Source organism: Corapipo altera, unplaced genomic scaffold, assembly GCF_003945725.1.
Source record: "Corapipo altera isolate COAL_440 unplaced genomic scaffold, ASM394572v1 2b, whole genome shotgun sequence".
In the NCBI taxonomy this organism is placed as follows: Eukaryota; Metazoa; Chordata; class Aves; order Passeriformes; family Pipridae; genus Corapipo; species Corapipo altera.
In genome coordinates this window covers 22,128,402-22,153,458 of record NW_020884874.1, presented here as the reverse complement: position 1 = coordinate 22,153,458, position 25,057 = coordinate 22,128,402, and the positions used below count along the sequence as shown (strand labels likewise).

General features: G+C 39.5%; 1 protein-coding gene across 6 annotated transcripts in view; it reads left to right on the top strand.

Moving 5' to 3' along the window:
* The window catches only part of NHSL1 (NHS like 1), a 182,867-nt gene that overhangs the window by 7,531 nt on the left and 150,279 nt on the right, over positions 1-25,057 (top strand). The gene's annotated exons all lie outside the window — the stretch shown is intronic.

Here is a 25,057-nt window from a genome sequence, read left to right as displayed (position 1 = left end):
GGGTGAAGGAGTGGCAATTCCCCTTTTCTCATGTTTCTTTTTTTCCCCTTCATGCTCAAAAAAATGATACGATAAATGAAGGCATGTGCTTTGGTTCCTGTTATCAGAAGCGCTAGTGCAGCACAAACAGAAAGGGAGATTGAGAAGTAGAAGGAATTAAAAAATGCACATTGAAAGCCTGGCAATTATGCAAAGCCCCAGTTTCTTTTGTAGTCCTAAACTAGCTATCAGCAGGCGAGATCAAAGCTGTCCACCCTAACAGTTAACAAGATCAATTAAAGATGCTAATTAAATGTTGTTCTTGGCTGTAGGTTGGATAGGAAACCTGCTGGTTGGATGGCAGTCTCCAGAAAGCCTGGATGATACGCCACTTAAGAGACTAGAAAAAATATCTTGCTACCTGTGGGTTTAGCACAGATTAATGTGGGTGGACTTTGCAAGTTGTTTGTGCTTATATCCTACCATGTTTTAGTTGGGCAGGGTTGCTTCTGGCTTTAGGCTGTTGTGGTTTTTTTTCTCTTCGTCATTTGTGAATTATGGTGGTTAAGTTAGGTTTTATTTATTTATTTATTTATTTATTGGCCTCTTGTCCTTTAATCAGCATTGTGCATATGAGATTTTATTGCCCTTTAGGAGTAGTTAGAATATAAATGTTTAAGGTCCTACTGAATGTGATTGAGCTTAGGGTGCTGTGCAATCTGGAGGCAGGGTAGTTACTCCTTCAGAGAAAGGCAGCGCCAAGTAATTGCCTTGTCATAACTTCTCTTGGTAATTTCCTTGTTGAAGCCACTGGACTGCACAGTTTTTAGGTTAAGATCCGATTAATTTTTAAAATTTCTTTCTTCTTGTTTTCTCTTCCTCATTTTCTTTAGACTTTCCACCCTACGTGTTCTCTGAGCTGCCTCTCCATCTTCAGCCCCGCCTGTTCTGAGGTCTGACAGTTTCAGCGTCTTCTCTGCACCTCACCACCCATGTTGTGCCTGTTAAAACTGGCCTTGAGCATCTCCCCTTCCTCAAATACAACACTCTGCAGGCCTGATAGTTGGTTGGGTTAGTGGGGAAGAAGGTGAAGGGATGGGAGGTGGAGACAGGGAAGGGTGAAATTTGATGGAGCTTCTGGCTTTCTCATGATATCCCCTCTCACCCCTCCATTTCATACCCCTTGGTGTTAGCCCCTGTGAAAGGCCTTCCTGGCTGGGATTGTGGCACAATGGATAGCACCATAATTAGTTTTAATTCTGCTTGAGTATGTCCCTTTCTTCATTTTTATTGCTTCCTTTCCAAACATGTCTATTGCTCTGCTATAGGAGTATAAACCAAGAGCAAAACCATTTACACCATTACAGTGGTGGAAGTGAGAGTATCAAGGTATTACTTGACGTAAAAAAAAACCTCAAAAGAATTAACTTTAATATGTATCTGTGCCTGAGTTCTTATGACTTTTGAACTTATAGAGCATTCTAATGTTTCGGTAGATTTAGTTTCCCTAATCTACAGGCAATCAGCAGTTCTATTTTAATTTGAAATCTTGATAAGAAGTATATCTATTAAGTTGGTTGATTGGACATTCCTTTTACTGTAATCAGGCTGTAGCCTAGCTAAGCAAATTTTGATTATTCTAAGGTTGTAATTTTTTAATTAACTTAGCTCCTACTTTTCAGAGATTAGGACTATAACAGATGCCTCCTGAAGTATATTGGAACTATGGATGCTATCTGAAGAACTGAGTCACTTTTTTTTTCTACTAGCAATAAATGTTAATCTTTATCATAGTGGAAAAATGATAGAGATTTTGAGCATATTGAGTAATAGTGACAATGGTGGAAGTTTTAAAACTTTTTAAGTTTGTTGTTTTTTTTTTCTGGTTGAATGGCCAAATGGAAAATGAAAATGAGGTTTCTACACTATGCTTTATATGGTAATGGGTTGTACTTGAATGCTTTTCTTTCTCCTTGTTCCTCCTAATCTTTTTTCCTTTTAGTGTCAAAATGCTGTCTACAGATGAGCTCTCATTAGCTTTTAAGGGATGGGGTAAATATTGCTGCTCACTGGCTTACATACATACATCTGTGTCTGGTTGTTACTCTGGTAAGGTTTGTCAAAATCTTGGGTTGGAGTAAGAAAGGAAGCTCAGTCTTTCTCCTTGCAAATGGATATCTGTCTTTTATTTTCTACTTTAGCAAGTTTTGGCTTTTGGCAACAGATGGAGTTGGCTTACAGGAAGATCTGTGCGTTATCTCTAGTGGCACCTTTTGTTCCTGTTGTATGGGAGGGAAGAGCTCCAAAGCAAGTGGCATTGGCTTTCCCTTCCTATTCAGTATCTTGTTGATGGTGAAAACTGAATCTACTTGTGAGGCTTGAGAAACCAAATGATGTTTAGCTAATGCAGTACCTAAATGTTAAAAAAAAAAAATCTCAAAATGTTGTTAGCCTTAGAGGTTGTTGTTATGTCCTTAGAGCTGCTTAAAACAATTTGAATTAGAAGAAAAGAGCCCTTCTACCAGAAAATGGAAACAAGCTCTTACCAAACTTTTTGTTAACTGTGATATTTGATTTTAAATTTAGAAGCAAAGCTGGATTGATTACACAGCAAGATCCACTGCCCATTATTCTGGACATGAGGCAAATAAAATCCTTTCTATTCAAATTTTGAATTTTTTTTTCCTCCCTCCAGTATATGTACTAGACACTGAAAAAATATTTCTTTGCAGAAGAATCCAAGAATTTCTGGAGATAGTCACTCTGTAGGATTGAAGATACATGTCAATGTGTATATGAACAATAATGCAGTTAAGTATATGATTATAGTCTCCTTTATACTATTTTGATTTGTAGCGTTGGAAACACAGAGACTATTATGTGAACTTTAATATTTTAAATATGAGAAAGAAATAAGTTTTTTCTACATTTGTCATGAGGAAGAAAGAGAATGAAAATGCAGTAATGTTCATAATATGTCTTGGTGTGTTAGTTTAGATGCAGTTTTCTAAAACTTGTTTGTTGAGCTATTTTCTTGCTCTGTTAAAATAAAGACAGGTAGTTACCATGTGGTTCCTCCTGCTAGCTTTATTTTAACAGTGTGTGTGTATGATAGAAGATTGAGTATTTTGAGGTATAATGATTCTTATCATAAAAAGTCATTCTGCATGGCTGAATGCATGCTGTAGGCAATGGGTATGGGAGGAAATGGGTGATAATGGGGTTAGAACTGAAGGGTTTTGTACCAGTTGCGTTCGGGACCTTGATGGAAACCAAGATATGGGAAACTGGTATAGCAACTGATCTCCACGGGGCCAACACCCTTCTCTGTATCTCTGGCTGCTGCCCTCGCAGTGGAGAGCGTGTGCAGTCCTGTTGGGCAGGCTGGGACAGCCTGAGCTCTGCAGGGAGCAGTCCCATGGAGAGGGGGGGCCCTGACCCCTTTGGGCTGCAGCTGGGCCCCAGTTGTGCAACATGTGCCGAAGTGGCTCTGCCTCAGCGCTTCCCGAAATCCTGGGAAGCATCATGTAGCGTTTATCTCGTTGTGGGGAGGCAAGCATGATCGTGACAGGGGTGGTTTCAGCGTAAATACTTATTGCAGTTGATTTTGAAATTACAGTTGCAGTTATATAATAATTATGAAATAAATGGAATTGTAATCTTTAATCATGATCTTTACCTTCAGGAAAGATAGGAAAGCTGGAGAAAACAAGGTGAGTGTGAGCAGTTGTCTTGCCCTGCCTTGTCTTGGTGGTCAGCGGTAAGAGAGGGCTGCCCTTCAACAAATCTCTGGTATGGAGAGGAGGGAGCTGTGCTCACTTATCCTGAATGAAGGTTAAACTACAGTGTTGGCCTGCTTGTGATAGCAAATTTCCTTAAAACATTAGAAAGCACTTACACAGCACAGCCACACTATAGATTTAACTGTGAGTTATAAGACTCTTTGCCCCGAGACAGTCTAGTCTTAACACATACAAATGAACTCAGAAGACGGTAATTTAGTTAAGTGTGGTTTAAAAAGGTCTGTTTTGAAGAACCAGAAGTTTCACAACAGTTATGGGCTTTCTTGAGGTCTAGAGGAAAAGCAGATAATTAGAAATCCATGCGGTGTTTGCCTGAGGTGAAGAATAGCACAAAAACATAGAGCTCTTGGTGCTTTTTAGTTTGTCATGTTACAAAAGTCTCTGTCTGTATCTGTTACAGAGACATCGTGTCTACTTGATGGTTATGAAGACCGAAACCATCTGCAATGCTTATTATCTTGCCTGCTCCCACTCATTGCTGAGTTTGGCTTGAATTCTGTAATTTGTGATGTGCCCCGTGAAGAGCGTGGTATGTAGCACAGGAGGGAGTGCTCTTTGAGGCGTGTTGTTTTGACCCCATTGCTCTAACTGAGCATGTTTTCCCCTCCCACCCCTTTTCCCAGCACACAAAATACAGTAGCTTTTTCCTTACAAACCATTTTGTTACTGTTAGTAACCTTGCTGGCAAATTGTGAAACTTGCTGCAGTCTGGAAATAGCTACGGCTTGTAAAAAGTTGGATGAAGAGTGAGTAATTTAGCGTTGTACATAGAGATAATGTGCTGCAGGTTAAAGCATCAAATATTTAAGTGACTTAAATGCGTTGTGTAGTGTGACTGGTAGAAAAATGAATTAGGTCATGATAGACAAAAGCTTGTCTTCATTTGAGCTCCTGTCAGCTTGGCATGTTTGTGCTCTGTTGGCTTTATCACTAGTTACATCTATGCACATAAGGTATTTCTAAATTAGATTATTATTAGTGGCTGATAAAAATAAAATATGAATAAACTTAATCCTGCCAACAAATCAAAGCGTGGGTGTATTTCTACTAGAAGTTTGAGCTAATCAGGGAGAATCCCAGGATATCTCAGCTTTTAACAGAAATAGTCAATACAGAAAAGGACTGATTGACAAAAGGCAGATACCACCAAATAGCAAGCTCAAGTATGAACTCTGTAGGTGAACACTGAAGTGAGCAGAGTCTTTCTCATCACTCAGCCTGAAAATTCTGCATGATCATGGTTAGCAGTAGAGCACAACCTCCATTTACAGGGTGCTATAAGAGATACTTGAACTGTGTGACGTGTGCTGCAGTACCTTTTTTTGATTTCTCCCCCCACCCCGATGGTTGTTGTTGAAGCTGAGACAGTGAGTTTGAATGGAATGAAACATTCAAGAAAAAGTTCTTGAGGCTGCTTGAGCAGTCACCAAAGGTCATGTATTGAGAACTTTGCAACTGAAAGGGTAAACCTTATAATGTTCCCATGGGCCCACTTCTTGAGGTTTTCCAGGTCCCCCTGGATGGCATCCCGTCCCTCAGGTGTGTCAGCTGCACCACTCAGCTTGGTGTCATCTGCAAACATGCTGAGGGTGCACTCAATCTCTTCATCTATGTCATTGATGAAGACATTAAACAGAACTGGTCCAATACAGACTCCTGAGGAACACCACTACTTCGTGTCCTTCTGGACACTGAGCTATTGATCACTACCCTCTGGCTGTGACCACTTAATCCAACCCCCTACTCAGAACAGGCTGAGTGTGAGCCAGATGCTGAGGGTTGTGTGCGGTTGGGTTTTGACTATCTCCAAGGATGGAACATCCACAGCCCTCATTAGTAAAAATGGTTTTCCGTGTATTTAAATTGAGTTTCTTGTATTCCAGTTTGTGCTCATTGCCTCTTGTCAAAGCATTATAACCAGGAACACTACTACACTCTTTTTACTGGAAGGCTGTCCAAGAGGAATGCTGATTGGACCAAAGATGGACCTCCTGATCAAGAATGCTGGGGTATTCTGTGGCCTTAGGTAAATGTCTTAGCACATTTTTCTGAAAAAGGATGGGTAAGGGAAGGTATTAGTTAATTAAGTAATAAAGCTGGCAGCCAAAAATAATATTATAAAAATGATAATTAATATTTTATAGTATTTATTTTTATTTTTATTTATAATTATTTATTTGAGGACTTCTGAACTTGCAGTGCTTCTTTGGAAGCGCTTTAATACTGTCAATAAAAATACCTATTGCTTCTGTTGAAAGGCAAGGTAATAAACTTAATCTCAGGAAGATGGAAACTATCTCCAGTGGAAACCACTTCCAGTGTCTCACCTTACAGATACTGTTGGCAATGTCTCTTAGGGAGTGAAAAGCATTCACTGTGTGCAGGAGGAGTCCTGAACAACCCTTCCGCACACTTAAGAATTTCAGCAGCGGCTTCTTTTTGAAATTCTGACAAAGGTCCTTGGCTAAGTTTTTGGAAACTGTCTAGGATCTAGGTTACGTATCCACAGTACCCTATTTTTTGCTTGTTGATGGGAGCTTTATTAAGCAGGATAGAAAACATACCATATAGTTCTGCTCTTCGTCTTGCTTGAGGCAAGTAAGCAAACTCCAATGAGAATTACAGGAAATACCTTTTTGATCATCCACCCCAGCAGTTGATCAAATAAAGCAGTTCCTCAGTAGCCTGAGTTGCTGCTAATTAAACACATTTTCCTATCCTGCCCCTAAGTAAGCAATCTTTTAGGCTGCCTTAATTGCCAGGACTGTGCAAGCATGACGGTGCTTTAAATGAAACTTGTGATTTAAGGGCTAAATAAAAGCTACTGGAGAGAAATAATTTTATTTTAAAATGTTATACTGCAGGATTATCTGGTATTTTACATAACTCATAACTTACACACATGGATGGCAAACTATCGTTATACATTCATTTCTTTTTCAATGCAAGTTCATAAACTCTTGTTAAAGTGTCCAAATTCACATAGAAGAAGCCAAACTGGCATTCAATAAAGCTATATTTAAAGCTCTTGGCAGGACTTTTCCCATATGAAAGATGTTATATATAGGCTCTTGGAATAAAACTCTAAGAAGTTTTGGGATGACAATTCTAACTACTGCCAGATCATCCTAAAATTAAGAGATTTTTAAATGCTAGGTCACAGTTTTGTGTCAGAGTTCTCTTGTCTTACATTGTCTTCCTATTGTACATGTAAATTGATTTTTGTTACAGCACCTCTGGGAAATACCCACTGGATAAACTTGTAATCTCAGGTATTTGGCACCTCTGTTGCTTTTTGCTGTGGAATCTTGCAAAAATGGGGTTCACTGAAAAGTCTGGCCTTAAGTATTTGAGTGTCGTGAATGATTTTTTTTTTTTTCTCCCCTATTGTGTTTCTAAGGAGAATAGTTGTAATCTGTGGAATACATCCTGTTTTCTCGGCTGCAATGAAACCCTTGCTTTTTTTTTTTGGTAATACCTTCTATTTTTCTTCTTTGTTAAGGCTGCCCACATCTGACCTAGGACTTCTGAAAGACAAAGACTAATAGAGATGTGTTCCTTTGTTTTTTACCAGAGAGGAAAAGGTTGGCGTTTTTTAAACCAGTTAGTTTTCCCTGTGGTGCTTTCAATCAAACCTTGTGTGTCTGTGTGTATGTCTCTCTCTCTCTTAATCAAAGAAAAAAAAACAACCACCCAAAACTAAAAAACCCAACAACAACAAAAAAAAGCCAGACAGAAAAGCCCCTATCAGGTGAAAACAATTGACTGACTGTGCCCAAACTGTAAGAAACTCCAAAACTAAAAAGCAAACCTTAACAACAAATAAAAACAAACAGAAAAGTCTCCACCAGGTGAAAACAACTGAGTGATACCTCCCAAACTGTAAGAAAGCCAAAAAAGTAAAGACCTTTTATCCAAAATGTGCATATTTTGATTTTGGTTTTCTAATCTTTATCATTAGTAGATTAATCCACAGTAACTTTTAATTCGATTATATTCCTTGATACACATTTTTATGTAAATAGATTGTGTAGCTAAAATTTCTTTTTGCATGTTTGTTGTTTACATTTAAGGTCAAAAAAACATGTAGGGGTGAAAGTCTGGGTTGACTTACGATTTGCATTTTCCAGCATCAGTTTTGACCTTGAGTTGCTAAGTATGAACTTGGAACAAAAGAGCTTTATAGAAGTGGTTGATGGATGGTTTGTAATATTGAAGCTTCCCTCCCCCATGCTCACATCCTCAGAGCTCAGTCTGTCTGAAGCACTGCCTTCATAGGGAACAGTCTGCTGCTTCAGGAGTTAAAAATACTGAGGCTGGCACTTTGGGAATTTGGGAGACTGTTTATAATAGTGAAGATGTAGGAGACAGAGAAAAGTGAAAACTGTGTAGGTAAGTTTTGGGGAGTTTTTCTGTCTTTTAATTCTTTTGGGGGGAGGATATCCCCCAGTGTTTCCTAGTGAGGTAATTGTTTTAAATCAACATTTTGCCTATCTATTGCATAGGTAATGCTATTGTATTCCTTTTGTCTTCTCTCTGCAAACAGCTTGCTTTGTGTGGATTGTGGTATGTTTTTTTAAATTACTTTTTTATGAAAAATGCTTTTGATCCTATCTTTCTCCAGCTTTCCCCCCATTCAGTAGCTCTAGCTATCACAGGTTCATGTTTTGTCAAATTTGCTGAGATTCTTCTCACTGAAATGCTATAAAAAGAACAAGGTGGTTTTTTTGGGAGGAGAAGGAATTAGCAGCAGTGGAAGTGGCAATCTGAGTAATGGTATATCCAGGAATGCTCTGCAAGCCATATTTTGGAACACTGAAATTTGAAAGCAGAGTTTCTCCGAACTAAAGATTGCCCTTGAGTTTTTCATCAAGCTTTGTTAATGTCCAGTACTGAGTGTGGTGTAAGAGCAGGACTGCTGCAGAGTGGTAGTGTGGTGGGTGGTGTTGAGCTGGCACTGTGGCTCCCAGCTAGGCTTCTGCCAGCGGTCTGGGGTGTCCTAAGATCAGCAAATGGGGGAACCTGAGTGCCTGTGCTGTCATATCATAGAACCGTTTATGCTAGAAGGGACCTTAAAGCACATCTAGATGCCTCCTTTTTGTGTAATTAATTACCCTGTTTTGGTGTGGATGGAAAAGGTAAATTGATTACAAGAACAGATGGCACAAATGGAAAGGCATGGACTGAAAAGAAACAAAATTAGCATGAGGCAGGCATCAGTCCCATTGAACTAAAAAAATTCTGTCCTCTGAAGTCATCTTGCAGTCAAGTTAGATTCTCATGTATGTTGTCTTACTGTTTCCCGTGGAAGGGTTGGTTTATTTGTGAAAGAAAAATAAACAGATGAAGTGGAGGGGAGTGTCACTTGTTTTGCTAGAGAGAATTTTAGGGAAAAAACAAAATGAATGTGAAAAATCAACAAAAGTTAAAATGCTGTGGATTAAATCCAATGAGTACTATAGATGCTGAGAGTGCTTATGGTTACCAGCATCCCTATGAGACCTCTAATAATGACAGCAGTCTGTACTGTAAGCTGGCAAGATCTCCTTTAGTATGGTTTAAGACTTGTTTGAAGGTCAGAGATCTTCCTTTGCAGGTCTTGTAGAGACAGATCTTGATTTTGGAAACAGGGAGTACTGAAGTGGATACAGAAAAATGGGCTGATGCACAAAGAACTGAGAAAGCTCTGTATGAAAATACCACTGCCACCACCATAAAAAAATTTTAAAAAATCCTTAAGTGGAAGAACAACATCCCTTCTTTGAAGGCTGATGTTTCAAAGTGAGCCACAGTGTAGATGTGGCCATAGCTGTAGCTAAGACGTTCTCACTCAGAAGTGTCAGAATGGCTTTGAGGATGGCAGAATTCGCATTGTACAGTTAAACAAAGAGAACTCAGAAAAGTCAACTGCCACATCCAAGCAAACTATTGTCAGAGCCTGCATCTCAGTCCTGCTGAAACAGAAGATTCCAATGGATTAAGATGCCCTCCAGTTCATAGGTTGTACAAGCTTGATCTAGCTGGAATTGGTTTGCCTTCTGTTGAACTGTACTTTGATCAGTTTGGCTTTGATGAATAGGGATCAGTGGCCAAATTTATCCACCAGATCTGAGGAGGCAAGGAGTAGGAGTGTGGTATTTTGCAGACTTGGTGTGATTGTGACGATTAAGACGACTTTAATGATAAAGGAAAAGAATTACATTATTTCAGGTAATATTCTGTAGACATTTAAATACAAGGTACTGCTTTTTATCCCAGCGTTATATGAAATTAGTTTTTTATTATCATTTTGGTGCTCTAGGAAATCTACCACAAAAATACCTTCCCTAATGATCCATATATTTCAGTGATCCAAAGGTGTCTTGGATTTCCTGTTCATCTGCTTGACTGTGTGCATGCCCAGAGACACATTCCACAACACTGTGGTTCATGCTTGCTCCTTCAAATCCAGCTTGCTCTCTTGCTAGTCTGCTGGTTAGTACCTGGGCTGAAATCTTTCCTTCTGCCTTAACAGTCCTGAAAAGCCTTCCTCAAAAATCTCTGCTTTTATTAATTCTAGCAACCCGTTGCAAACAAATTGAAGAATGCTTTTACCAGATAAATTGGTAAAGGACGGTAATGTACATTCCGAAGTTACTGTGAGAGGATTTCTGTGGAAAGAGTCAAATGATTTTTTTTTTACTTGGGTTCAGTAAATTTCATTGAAGATGTGTATGCGATATCTCTAGTGATTAATTGCTCTCAAATATTTATCCCAGCTGAGTTATGTAATATGACTCTCCGAAGGATTCCGAGTAAAAAGTCTGTGAATGGTAAATGTAAATGTCTACAGTGGCTTTTGAAATTTTAGATGTGAAGAGTGTTAATGGGAAAAATATTTTACATAGCTCCTAAGATAGGGTCTAGAATTTTTTAAGGCCTTGTGTTTAACTCCCACTGATTTAAAATTTTGAGGCTTTGCTATAAGTTGTTCCTTATGCTTCTGCCAGAACAAAAGTTGAGTGTCTTCAAAGAAATTAGACTAAGGCTGCAAAGTGAAAAACACCAAATGGAAAGGTATGTACCTAATTCCAGCTGCTGCCTGTGAAAATCTGCTATAATACACTTCAGATGGTATGATGGGGTGCTATTTCTGAGTACCTCAATAAGGATATTTTTTTTGGCAGCAGGATGATTAAGACTTTTTCTTGGTTACATGGAGTCCTGAGTTATTCAGAGTGCTTTTTGCTGGCAACCCAGAAATGGGAAATGGACAAACACTGAGCTGAACACGTAGAAGTTTTCAGTATATATAGAAAATTAAATTTCAGGTTCACAATACCTGTACTAATACCTGAAGATCATGAGTTTTCTTTTACTTCTTTTGGAAATGGTGTTTGCCAGGGCATAGCCTTTCTGAGGTGTTTGGAGGCAGGATGGCAACACGTCTTGTGCTGGAGTGCTGAGGTCAGCATTGTCTTGGGAGTCTTGTGCTTGCTGCATGCAGAGAATGGGGAAAACCAACAGTTTCTCTACCTGAATGTAAAGGAAGCATAGTAAAACAGCTGTTGTGGTAAAGGAAAGCATACTTGAACACATGAAAGTGTGAGATCTCCAATCCAGATAGGCAGACAGCCTGTGCTTATCTCGCCTCTGTTCACGCTCACTGCATCAAAACCAGCTTTTGATGATGAGGCTGCTGATGTGCCCATGATTTTACCTAGGATGTGCACTACCACAGTCCTATTCCCTTATGTTGGGCTTTGTCTATCGCTCGTCAGTCAACTTCTTGAGTGGTATCATGCCAGCTGTGTTTTCAGCCCTATGTACGTGGCAGTGGTTGCTTTCATTTCTTGACTGCCTGTGCTCAGCTGTGGCAGGAGACATTTGGCCCATCATGCTGTGTCAGTGCTAGCTCACAGCAGACCCCCCACTCTCTCTCCAAGAAGTGGCAGTCCAAACTTGTTCAGTAGGCTACTGTTGGGACCACTCTCACTTCAGTTGCAGACTAGTTTCTTCTTGGATGCTGGGAAGATCTTGGTTTTAGTGCAAATATAAATAAAATCAGACCTAATTTGTTTGTGCTTAGCTGACTAGTGTGACCAGTATTAAGCACAGCTGATTGATTTGCTGGTATTGTTTCCTTACAGGGCCATAGCACAGACCTTGAGATACTGGGATGCTATAGTAATGGGGCTTGAATAGTTATTAAAAACAAAAAGGAGAGGATTCTTGCTAATGTAAAAATGTAGTGCAGCATTTTTGTGTGTTTCATCCTGTTTCTTTAGCGATGTTCACATCTGCAGTCCATCATGCAGGGCAGCACTGCCCTTTCTGTTGTTGGGGAGGTCCTCAGTTGGTCCATGTCAGAACCTCGTGAGTAGATATGCAGGAGAGTACCAAGAAGCAAGGAGGAAAGCACCATTGGCAATGAAGTAGCAGTAGTTCCACCAGCCTCTACACTTAAATCAGGATCTCAAAACAGTTTTGGATTTCAGGGAAGCAAATGCTATACAGAATTAGTAGTCTAAAGCTCTGAAAATCACATGTGGTTTTTTTAATGTTGTGGAAAAAGACATTAGTCTACACTTGCATTCATTTTAAAAGTCATTGACTTTGCACTCTTCTGCTTTGGTATGCATATAACAACAACAAGAAGAAAAAGCAGCACTGACCCAAAGTAGGTGCTCCCATGACTTCACAGAAGGATGGACACAACCACTGGCTGGCATGGAGGCAGCATGGAACATGCAGTGGGGCATCCTACATCTCCTGACGAGCAAATGGGGAGAATGATTTGGGCAAGTGTGGCCAGATGGTGCCAGTTAACAGGAGTTAGAGCAGTCCCTGGTTTCAGTGGTACTCAAAATAACATCAAACAGGAGCCAGCTCTGGTACTTCTTTGGCTACCCCTCCATTGCTTTATAACCACTCAGTGTTGGCAGTGCCTCTTTCTACCTCTTCAATGCCAGTGGCAACATTTGGAAAAAGTATCTGATTCCAAAATAAATGTGCACATGCAGATTTGCTGAGAATTAGAACAAAGTGTGAAATGAAAACAGATTTAGTTATTTTGCTGTAAGTTGGTATGTAGTTCAGCTCTCCATAACCACTCCTAAAGGATATAATAAATACTGAAGAGTTTAAATATAAGGCTTGATATTTTCTTTAGTAAATGGTTTTGAGTATGGCGTCCTGAACTGTTTTTAACTCTGGAGAGCAGTTAACAGTATGAGTGTGTTTTTCAGGATTTTTCTTCAGCTTATCAGCTCATAGTCCATTGTTTAGAGGAAAAAAAATTCCTGTTTATATATTTTTTAATTAAATACCATTACATACTCATTTATTGTTTTAATATCAGAGGTATAGTGGTGATGTTTTTAGGGTTTCTTTTTTTTAGGTTTTGTTTTTTTCTTTTTTAGAGCTGTCCTCACAGTCCTTAAAATAAAGCATGATGTACTGTCTCCCAACCCCTGCCTCCCCCAAAAGAAAATGTATTTCTTTCTCAAATGTAATTCAGAAATTACAGGTTGAGTTTTATTAACCCCCTTCCCATGCTCCCTGTAAGCAGGTGTGACCTGATTTTCTATATGGAGTCATTCACATTATTGCCAGCTGAAATCTGTTCTGGGTATATAATTCCCTAAAGTAGTGCTTTTTTATTTCTGAAACACTGAATGTCTCATCACTGTGTGTTTATGGCAATAGTGATATTTTCAACCATAACAGTGTTACTCTAATTCACACTTGTGGAATGACTCTTCATTTTGAGGCATCTTTTGAGGCATTTGCCTTACTCCTGCAATAATTAAACTTCAGCTGAATAATTATGAAGACTAGCCAAGCTCATCTTTATTTTATATATTATTCGCTTGTTTTTATGGTTGCAGTTTATGTATTTGACAACCAAACACTGAAGTAGAAATGACAAACAAGCCCAAACTGACGTATTTCTAAGCTTAGCTAAGCAGCAATGAAAACTCTGACAGCTATCTAGTAGTGGGAGTAGCAACTAAACTGGGTTAGTTATTTGAAGGCATTCATTCATATGTGATACTTCCTCCATATTCTTCAAGTAGTTCCATTCTTTTGTTTACATTTGGAAGATCATCAGAGCTTCAGAAGTTATTTACTCACAAGCTTTATTTGCCATAGAAAAGTACAAGTTTTTATGAATAAACTGCGATGAATCTGTGTCACATACATCTCTCACTGGTCAACATCAGATATCTGGTACCGATTTTTTTCTTCAGCTTTACTAAATGTAGTGAATATTCTTCAACTTTTGGCAAAGCTAATAAAGCAAGTATTTGCAATTCTTAAATTCTGGAGATGACATCTAAAAAACCTGAGTGGTCTGGGTTTGTTTTATCTCAGCACCTCCAAGTCCCACTCAATATGTACTGCTTTGTACCATTTTACAGTGTGGAATGGAGGCAGAGGTTGTCTTGCTCAGCCCCATCCCTCACTCATGGGATGAGGAGTGTACAGCTCATCTGATTGTAACTAGAAACAACTGCTGAACTTTCATCTGTTAATTACCCATTCATTGAGGACAGCACTGCTGTAGCATCTGTTAGACATTACATCTTTTTTGAAAAGAAGCTAGTAAGAAAAAATATAGGAGGGACAAAAACAATGAAGTATCAGTTTAGAGCACAGAATTGATAACAAATGTTCTATTTCTGGTTTCTTTGCTGCCATGGAAGCTTTGTATAAATAATATAAGTGTCTTTCATCACCTGTTAAATGAAGTCTGTTCCTGCTGGATGCAGGTACTTTGATTATTTTTAGTTTATGCATGTATCCGTGGAAAGCTTTGAAAATTCTTGAATTTGCTTTTTCTTTCCTCTGCCTGTGATGTCACATTTTTTTATTTGTTTGGGGTTTTTTTACAGCCATGGTTGTTATCAAGCTTTTCTCTTTATGGCTTTTCACTTTACTTTCTGATGCGCAGGAGCACAGGGAACCTGGAGAGGCTACACTGCTGCAGCAGCTGGAGCCCTCATTGCAAGGCTGTGGGAGATAGTGCCAGCTGCTCTCAGACACAAGGCTGAGAGTTGTCACTGTCCCAGTATCAGCAGTGTCTCTTGAGCTGCCTGCAAGGATCTAGCAAGTTAGTAAGATTGAGGTGGGATTTTTACAATGGTAACAAAGAATCTTTGCAATTGGGACACATTGAGAGGTGGACTGGAAGAGGGATTTATATTCGAACTCTTACTGTTTTGGCCTGAAGTATAAGGGATATGGTTGCTGCTTGTTCCCAAACAGAATGCTTATTTCACACCATAATTCATGAACAGGTCTTCCCTGTCTGATAGGATGTGACAGAGCCATGTCCAGTGTGTGTGCTTAGCTGTTGAAATGGTCCTCTGCATAAAGCCACAGTGCACTTCAGTCTGCTGATTTTTGCTTCGAACTGGCTTCTGTGTCTTTTCAGTAAGTTTTATCTGTTGGAATATCTACACTGTTCCCCAACATAACCTGCCCAGCCACACCTAAAACAGCAGAAGAGTTTGGTGTGGGGGCGGTGTGTGGGGATAGCAGGAACAGGGCACCAATGAAATGTTCCAGGCCTCTTCCAGATGCATTATGACCCCAAGAGAATGTAGGAGAATGGTAATGTCCCTTTTGATGGTGGCAATGAGCTGGTGGATGGGCTCAGCCTACCACACTGAGTGATGTATGATCTTTGTAACTTCAAGTTGCTGCCACCCATTGTCCTCTCCTCTTGCTTTTGCACCAGGCTCCTTGGGCCAGATCCAGTGAAGGTGCAGTGCTAGTTCAGCCAACTGACCAAAGGGCAAACTTTCTGGCAGAAAGAGCAGCATGTGGTTTTACTATATTAGCAGTAATGTCCATCCATGCTAGAGATAGGATAATGCAGTCACTGCAGCGGTGCCTTAATAGCTTCTCCTTTCTCACTGGTGTGCTAGATCAGCACCAAAGTGAACATAGAAGTAAGCCAATTTGAGGTAACTGTGAAGAAGTAAAAGAAACTGGTAGGAGCTTTTTATCTGACATTTGCTTACTATAAAACCCTACAAGAGTAACTATGCTCTTGGGAGGTTGCTGGCCCTGCTGTCCAATAACTTAGCTTGCAGGGTAACCCTGAGTGCCTAAACTTAGCTGATACCTCTCTCCCTGGTTTTTTAATTTGGGGTTCTTTTTACTTCTTTAAGGGCAATGATGGGTACTTCTCATTTAGTAATCTTTTCAGACAGAAGGCAGTCATAGTGCCAGAGCTTCAGCCGCTGGGCTGGGATGAAATAGCAGCCCTTTCTATCTGTCCTGCTGAAGTCAAGGTCATGGGACCAGAAAAGAAGAAATTGGAAAGGAAGCTCTGTAGGCTTTGTAGTCTAGAGATAGGGCAGTTGGCTGGTTTGGATTGAAGTGGGGTTTGGTCTGCAGTCTGGGAGTTTTTCTCTGCTTTAGTCCAGCATGTTTTGTTTGTTTGTTTGTTTGTTTCATGTCTTTTATTAATAACAATACAACTATTATTAATTAAAAATTCTGTGTATCCAAATCTGTGTTCTTCATTCCATGTCATTCATACATCTGCTTCCTTTACCTAGATGACTAGGTATTTTTGGCATGTCAAAATGGAAAGCTTTGCTTCCCATTTTTCTCATGAGTATACCTCCCCACTCTCTCACCATCTCTTGTCTTTGTCTGTAGTGACTGGAATTTTCACTTAGCTGAAATTCCTGTTTCCCTCACACACCTTGACTATTCATTAGTTTCCTCTATTGAAATTGATGCCAGACCTGTGTTGCTTGATCTACTGCTGCAATTAAATGCAAATTAAACCAGTTTTGCTCAATGTTAGTCTGCATTACAACTCACTAATTAAAAATGCCTAATGTCTTGAAAAACCTGAGTCACTGAACTTCCCAGCCTGGTACAACAGTCTGTGACTTAGTTTGCAGTGGCAGAAAGCAACTGGTTTGGAGTTCAGAGCGCAACAGATGCCTCTCAGATGCTAAATAAGTAGAAGACAGGATATTACCCCTTCCTGTTTGGAGCTGCTTTAGTAGAAATTGGAAAAGGTTTTTTATATGATTATTCACAAATGGTGGGTTTAATTCAACCAGAAACTAGTGCTAGTGGCCAAACAGGCAGGTCTGTGCTTGTCATGTTTTTGATTTGTTCTGTTTTGCAGGAAATTCAGGGTTTTAATTCTGCCCCCATAATCCTGCTTTCCTGGGAGCCAGGGTGGGAGGACTGTTCCTTCTCCATGTTCAACACTGCCTGCCTCATTCAGTGGTGTCTCCTTTTGAATGAAAATCAAGTTTCCTCTTCCTGTTTGATTTCTCCCCTCCCCCTTCTCCCTTGCACATTTCTACCCTGTTTTCATTTGTTCTGTACATTTGCCTTTAGTATTGATGCTTCTCAAAAAGCTCTCCTGTTAGGGCACATTAGTGTTATAACAAGCATGCCCTTTAATATTATCTCTCTTCTGTGTAAGGTGCACATGGGACCTGATTTTGAAATTCCCCTTGGGGTGGGGAGATTGTTATTGCTCAGCACACTTTCCCTTGACCATAGGCATGGCTATATATACAGTTTAGCTGGGAACACTGTATAGGATAAGTAGTAGACATGCTGGTAGGAGTGGGCATATTGGTGAGTAGCTATTTACTGCCCAGTGTACAATTACAGCTAAATTGCTTTTCATTAGAGTCTTTCTTTAGAGTGGTTCTACTTCTATGCACGTGTTCATTTCTCAGGCTAGTCTTAAACAACTTAAGAAGCTGGTTCCACTCCACAGGCTGTATATCTGGGATGTTTTGTGTTGTTATCATTTTTTGGAACTTTGTCTCCTTACAAGAAGACCACCTGTCTCAAAGTCAGCCCCAAAACACAATCAAAACACTGAAGTTTATATTTCATTTTCAGTTTCACTGATAAAAAACTGTTTATTCAAAGGAAATGTTTAAAACTAATGGTGGTTCTTTTCCTTGTCACTGATGCCTGGTCATTCCTAGCATTGTTCCTGAATGCTCAGATTGTAGTTTCTCAGCAATGTAGTTGAGTCAGGATTTCTTGGATTTTAGCATGGCGTGGACTTCTTTTTTGATACCAGCTTCATCAATTACACTAAATCTTTTCGCATCTATTAAGTAAGTGTGAATTTATTATGTCTGTCTAGTCTGTTATTATAGTCCCAATGCCAGTGAACAAACTGATCAAATACTGCCTCTGCAAAAGCTGAGCTGATGGGCTTGCTAGCGTTATAGTGGTTTGACTATAGGGACTATTAGTGATCTGTATTGGATGTGAAGCAGTGCTCCAATACTGACACATATTGTGCCCCTTGACTTCTCTGAAATGCATTTGTTGGTCGCTTGTGAGCACTACATGGAAGGGAAGGCTGTTAGGGGTTTCACAGTGATGGTAATATTTAGTCTCAATATGTAAGTAGAGTTTTATGAATGTGAATGCAGAACAAAAAACACAGAGAGCTCTGGTTTTTGGGACTCAGGTTTTTCTTTTAAGCTTCCCTCTGTTGCTACAGTTTTTATCCCTCTCTGTAGCCTTTTCTGAATACAACAGAAATAAAAATGATGGACATCTTGTAAGCAGCAGAGCTACATGCCATTGAGCGCCATTTTATGCTTGCATATACAGCATTGTCTAGTTGGTTGAGCACTGGAGTAGACTTGAAAGGCTTGGACTCCTAATTCTAGTTCTACCATTAATCACTGACAAAACCAGGGATGAACTCTTCCCATGTCCTTATATTTACTAGGAAGTCTAATTCAAGTGAGCTAATAGGAAGCAGTGAACAATCCAGTGAAGAGTGCATTTCTTCAGTCCTTCCTGTTGAAATCAAGGCCTCTCTCCAGTTCCTGTTTTAGTCTTGTTACCATTAATAACCACTCCTAAGCTGCTGCTGTGATTTGCATTCCTCTGCTATGGCTGAAGGTGAAGTTGGGAGGAGGAGGAGGAGGTTGATGCATCCTCTCTGCTGGGCCAGTTTCCTGCCCTGCACTTCCCTTTGCATGTCCAAGAGCAAGAATTAAATCATGGCAAGCAGGGCAGTGAGGGAGGATGGGGAGCAGCCTTTTATTCAGCTTGCTAAATTCACCTGAACTTGGCGCTTCAGCTGCTTCTCTTGCTGTTGTGTACTTCATCATGCCCCAAATCAGAGTTTTAAGTGTGGTACTGCAGAAGAAATAGTAAAACTAAAGCCCATGTCTTAATCACATGTAGGCAGTACAGGAGACTGTGATCTTAAACCATGCAGGCAGGGAGGCTTGACAGGGGGGTGTGATGGAGCAGAGGGAAGTTTGAAGGGAAGAAGGCACCAAGAGGTACCGTTCAACTAAAGACAGCAGGCAAGCACTGGGGTGAGTGCAGGAAGGGCACAAGAAGGAAACGATAAAAGAAGGGGTCAGATTCAAGTAGCAAGCATAAGAGAAGGAAGAGGAGAGTATTCTTGTTTGTTTGTTTATTTTTAAACAACCAAGTGGAGAACCTGCCATGAGATGGCCTTTGTGGAGAGAAACAAACCAAAGCTTGGAGCATGGTTAAGACTGTGCAGGTGCATCAGCTACTGGCTTGCAAGCATGGGAACTAGTGCCTGTATTCCTCTGTACAAAACCTGATACTTACAGCAAATACTGCAGAGATTTCTGGTTTAGGCTTGGAGTGAGGCATTTCAGAAAAAGCAGATGTTCTGCTGTATGAGGCTATGTTTCTCCTGCTATCAGAGTATTTTTCTGCTGCCCTTCTTGTTTCTTGTCATGCCTGAGGTTGGTTTAAATCTTGCAGAAGAAAGCAAAACCAAAGTATAATCCATTCGTTATGAAATGTTTGATTCCTGACCCATCTGAAGGACTTTTTAACTTCCAAAGATTGAAATATAATAATTATTATTTTAGCATGCCCAACATTGCTCACTGCCCTTTCCCAGTAATGGTTGCTGTGTGTTTTGGGAGGAATAGCCATGCATTTTTTTTAAGATTTGTGTATTCATACTGAAATATAGGTTCTATCTCTTCCACAAGATAATGAATGGGATTAGGGAAAAAAAAAATAATAAAAAGAAAAGGCAGTCCCTGCCTTCTCCAGCACAGTGTCTGTGGAAGTATCCTCTGGCTTGTTTTTGCTGGTGGGTTTGCTTTTCTCTACTAACTTCACAAAATCACAATAGGCCATCCCAGGGTTGGTCAAATATAGAAATTGTACTTAACTGAGTCGGCTTAAAAGCTAACAGAAATAGAACTCAGCCACAAATAATATAATGCTGCAGGAGTAATAATATACTATATCGTGGGTCTTTTTCTTTTATGCTTTTCCCTGTGTACATTCCTGGTAGTTTGGTTTTGGGCATCAATCCTGTATAGCTCCAGATGAAGCATGTTCAGAAAGAGAACGATGGTTTTTACCATGAGGTTTTGACAGGGCATGCTTAAAAGATCACAAGGGTTCCTCTTCTCTCAGGTCCGAAGCTCTGGCTGGGCAAAACTGATTTAAAATCAGTTCTTATCAAGGAAATCCAGAAGGAGTCAATTTTAATTTCTAGAATTCAGTTTCATTAGCTACAATCAATGGAAACTTTTCCAATAAAAAGGAAGCTCATGACTGGATAGTTTTGCAATCACTGGACTAATATCAGATGTATTAAAAAAATAAAGCAAACTCATGGATAAAGATCTAACAATTAAGATTAGGCACTGTCATAATGTCTCCAAGTATCTCAAGTATGCAATCATGTGAACACTGTGTGGCACGGAGGAGCATGTCTGACCATAGTGTTATTAAGGGATTCGGCTTTGGATAATATAGAAAGTGAATGGCTGAATGAAACAGAGAATCCAATGCAGTGAGTCCTGTTGCTGTGTTTTATTTGTAGGTCTACTGACTTTTTATCATGGATCTGTAGTCTTGGTGTCTATTGTAAAAGGAGCTTTGCATAATGTAAGTTTCCTTTTGAAATAGGCTTGAAATACTTCTTCAGAGTGCTGTTCTCTGTCTTGGGGGATGGACTTGTGAAGAATTATAAGCACTGGTTGAAGAGCTGCAGAATCTGGTCTCTGAGTCTTTCCTCCTATATGGAAAATAATGTTTCTGTATAGTTACTGTGTAAGCAGAGAGTGGTGGAGCAGATCTGTTGTGTCTACAGCAGTGGGGACCGGTTGACAGCTGAGAAGCTGCTGGGTGAGAGCGAGGGCTTCCCTGGTCATTGTCAAGTTGTCTCTATTTATTTACTTAATTTACTTTTTGCTTGCAACCTGACAGTCATGAATTTTGGTAATTCACAGTGAGGGAATTTGACTGCCAAAGAAATTGGATTCTGTGCATGATGGGATTTGAACCCTCTGTATGACATCACATTTAACAAGAGTTTGCTCATTGCAAATATGCTTTTGTGTTCATTCTGTTGGGAGCAGAAATTGAACTCACAACTCTGCCAGGGAGGGGAGAAGGAGGGAGAGGCAGAACTCCAGAAAATGGTAAGTTCTTGCCCGAATGTAGATGCTGTTTTCTGCTGTGAACTTTTGTACCTGTAGTACTCTTGGATGCAGCTTTACCAGTGGGAGCAATCAGCTGCTGGTCAAGAAGCATGTTCATGAGAGCCAGGAGGAGATTTCTGGGGGAAAAGCTACAAAGGCAAGGGAAACAAATGCACATTAGAAACAGATTAGGCTCTTGAATCTTAGCAAACTGAAAAATAACAGGATAACTTAAGCTTCAGAAAGCCTTCTGGAGATAAGCCAGAACTTTTCACAAACTGGAATGACCTTAGCCTTTCTTAAATTGCTGCTCCGTGTGAGACCACAGTTAAAACAGGGATTAAAAATAAGCAGAGTTCATATTCCTACCTGCAAGTCAGCTGATAATGGACACTTTCCATGCTTGATGGGAAAACAGTCCAAGAGTAGTATTGAGAAGACCTCAGAACAAATCAAGCATGTATGAGACAAAGAATCAGAATAATAATCTCAAATTCAGAATTGTGGTGGTAAGCAGCATGGGCATGGTATGTGAAGTACTTGGGGTTTTTTTCAAGTTCTGTTGAAGCTTTAATTCATAGCATTATCAACGATTGACACTACAAGTCAATCAGATTTATAACGTGAATTGGAAAATGTTGAACAAAGTGGACAGTAGCTGTATTTTTTTGAAAAGTGTCTCTAAATTCATCCCCTTGGTGAAATTCTGTATCTCTTTCATTTGGCATTTCAGGTTTACCGACTGAAAATCTCTGTGGCTTGACTGGTTACGAATGTTTTCATGCAAGCACATTAGCTTTTAAGTTGGTACATAAGCTGCTTTTTTTTAAAGAAAGTAAATAAGTTTGTAAAATAGCGTGTTGGAAACAAAAAAAGTCTTCTTTTTCATATAGACAGATCTGATTCATCAGAGAGCATCAAGATAATTGTCACGATTTTCATTTTAAAAGGAAACCAAGAAATCTTGGCACAAGTGTAAAACTTTCTGTTGCTATACTGGCCTGTTGCCTGGAGCTAAATATTTGCCTCATGAATTTTCCTTTCCCTATCAGGAACAGGAAGCAATGTTACAGATGAAATGCATTAAGGTTTGTAAGTGATGCCTGGTATTCAAAAATAGAAAGATGCTTACATGTTACATGATTATCAACAAGAGAAAATTATTTTTGTTCTGGCTGAAATTTGGATGATCACTTATTTTTTGTGTTTAGAGTACTTCTAATGTGGGGATTTGTATCTGCTTGCTGCAATTCTTCTGACAAACACACATATTAGACTTAGGTTTAGTTACACAATTTCAAATGCTGTTAATATGACTAGACACATTTCCCTTTATTTTTCTCTTCATTTTTCTTTTCTTTTAATGAGCTGAGCCACCAGCAAATAGGGCTCTTGCCGTTGCTTCTCAGACTTCTGTGTTTCACGCACTTGTGGTAACTCTTTGTCTTCCCTTTGGTCCCTGAAGAGCAGCAGCCGTGGCTGGCAGCACGCGGCTGCATTTTTTCTCCTATATTGCTCCCACTGGCCTTGTCTGTGACAGGCTGTTACCTGGAATAAGAAGAGAGAGAAACCAATCCCATTGAGAGACCAGGAAACCACAGTGGCCACAGAAATACGGAAAAGGCATTTTGAGATGTTGTTCCTTTCAGGGGCTTCTGGAAATGCTCCTGCTTGTTGGGAAGGCCTCACTCTGTGGTGGCCCAACATCCCCAGCGGTGTACCCTGCTGGCTTCCCAGCCTGGGTACCACAGGCATGGTCTCACATACATTGTATATTTTGTCAAACACAATAATTATGGCAATTGGCTCACCTTTTCCTACTACCTGGGACGAGGCAGAGAGTAAGCAACTGATTCCTGCCCTTCATAAGGCAATTCAAAGCCACCCCACTACAGTTATATAGCTGATAATATGGTGAATGGCTCTCTAAGGCTACAATATCAAGGTTTTTCTCCAACCTGAGGCTTTTTGAGACAATAAAGGTGATAGTGCTAACTTCCATTGTCACTAGAGTCTGATGAAGGACTTTTTGTTGTAACTATGTATCCTACAAAATCTACTCTGTGTGTGAAAGATGTTAGATATTTAAAGATGTTAGATGAAAGATATTTAATGAAATAAGACATTCAACTTGTATCTTTATTGAATCTGCAAGGGCCTCACTTTTTGCTTTATTTTCTGCTTTTTAAGTAACAGTAGCCATCTTTATAGTATTAAAAGATAAAATTTAAATGGTGAAATAAATTAGCCAGAATACAGAACTTCAATTTTTTTGCTGCTTTTTGATTCTGTGTTACTGAAATTGGGCAAGTTGGGTTTTCCCCCGTCTTTTTCCAGGAATATCATGTTATCTGATGTTTAATCATTTTTCCCTTTCATTATGTACTGTAAAGTAAGATTTCTGATCTCCAGGAGAGACTTACATATTTTATTCGCTTTATAGGTAATTCTCAAAAGTTTTCCTTTCATTTTGCCTATTTTATGCAGCTATGAAAGACCTTCCTTCTTAGCTAAGCATACCTGGTATTAACTGTTCGCTGCGTATATTGTTACTACACATTTATAGTTTGTGAGTTAAGCTAGTTTGAATGAGAGTTTGGCACACAATGGAGTTTTTCCATCTATTCTGGAAAAGCTTTGCATGGTAATAAGCCCTGCAGTCAGCTGAAGTACTCTTGTTTCCTAATAGAATCTGCTTTCTTTGGACTCTTGAGGAATTGCATGAGAGCACTGTGGTAGCCGTGGTTTGTATTTACATGTGCATTATCACATACCCTTGTAGGAATTGGCCAGAAGAGTTCTAAGAAACCTCTGTACTGTCTTTGATGTTAACATTTTTCATTTTATAGCCTTCCAAAAATTTTAGGCACTAATGAAAATTCCAGTCCTTCAAGGGACCTATCCACTGGCCTTGCAATATATTTATTTCACTAGGCAGACATTTTTCTTTGTAAAATGTATCAAGATATGTACTTCCAGTTCCTGATGCATATTAGAAACAATTTCTTACTTTGAGGGTTTTCTATTTAACTTCTTGAGTTTTGAATTGCATAAAAGCATTGAAGTATAAAATAAATTTTTGTCACTCAACTATAGTTTTATGTGTTAAAAATTTTGTGTGTGGTGTCACTGATCTGCATAAATCTTTAGTGTATAAGAATTGCCCTTCATTCAGATGACTGAGAGAAAATACACAGAGAGAAATTAGCACCAAACTGATACAGCTCAACCCCAAGAAATACCTGTGTCCCTCGCCAGAATTGGAGTGACTTGCATCAGAGGCTTCAAATGGAGAGCTGGAAGAGATGGGGAGGAGAAGGCAGGGCATTTAGGCAAGAGAAAGAAGATGAATAACTAAAAACACCAAAGGAAAGATCAGGAAGTTTGGGGCTCACCCTGAATGGAGCTCAAGGTGTGTGGCATTGGGATTGTGCCCTGTGTCACTGGTTTTGAGCAGCCAGCAAAGGAAGCATCCCCTTTCTAATCCCTCATGCACACAGGGACACTGGGGGTTGCTATGAAAACTTTCAAGCTCTCATTGCAAATTCTCTCTGGCTACAGCAAATTATCACACATAGAGATTTTGACTGGCTGTTCTAATGCAAATGGACAACATTGATTCTTCTGTCACAAAAGAGTGATATTGAGCAAACCATCTGCATGAGTGTTTTTCCTGGTACACACACTGGAAATATAGCTGTCTCAGTCGACTATGCTTTTATTTATACTTGATTTAAAGCTACTTTTTTTTTATTTGTGCCTTTTAAATTGTGAAAACTTTGTCTCCTGTTTTGTTTCTAAAGATATTTATTAATGAGGAGCTGATGTAATTTG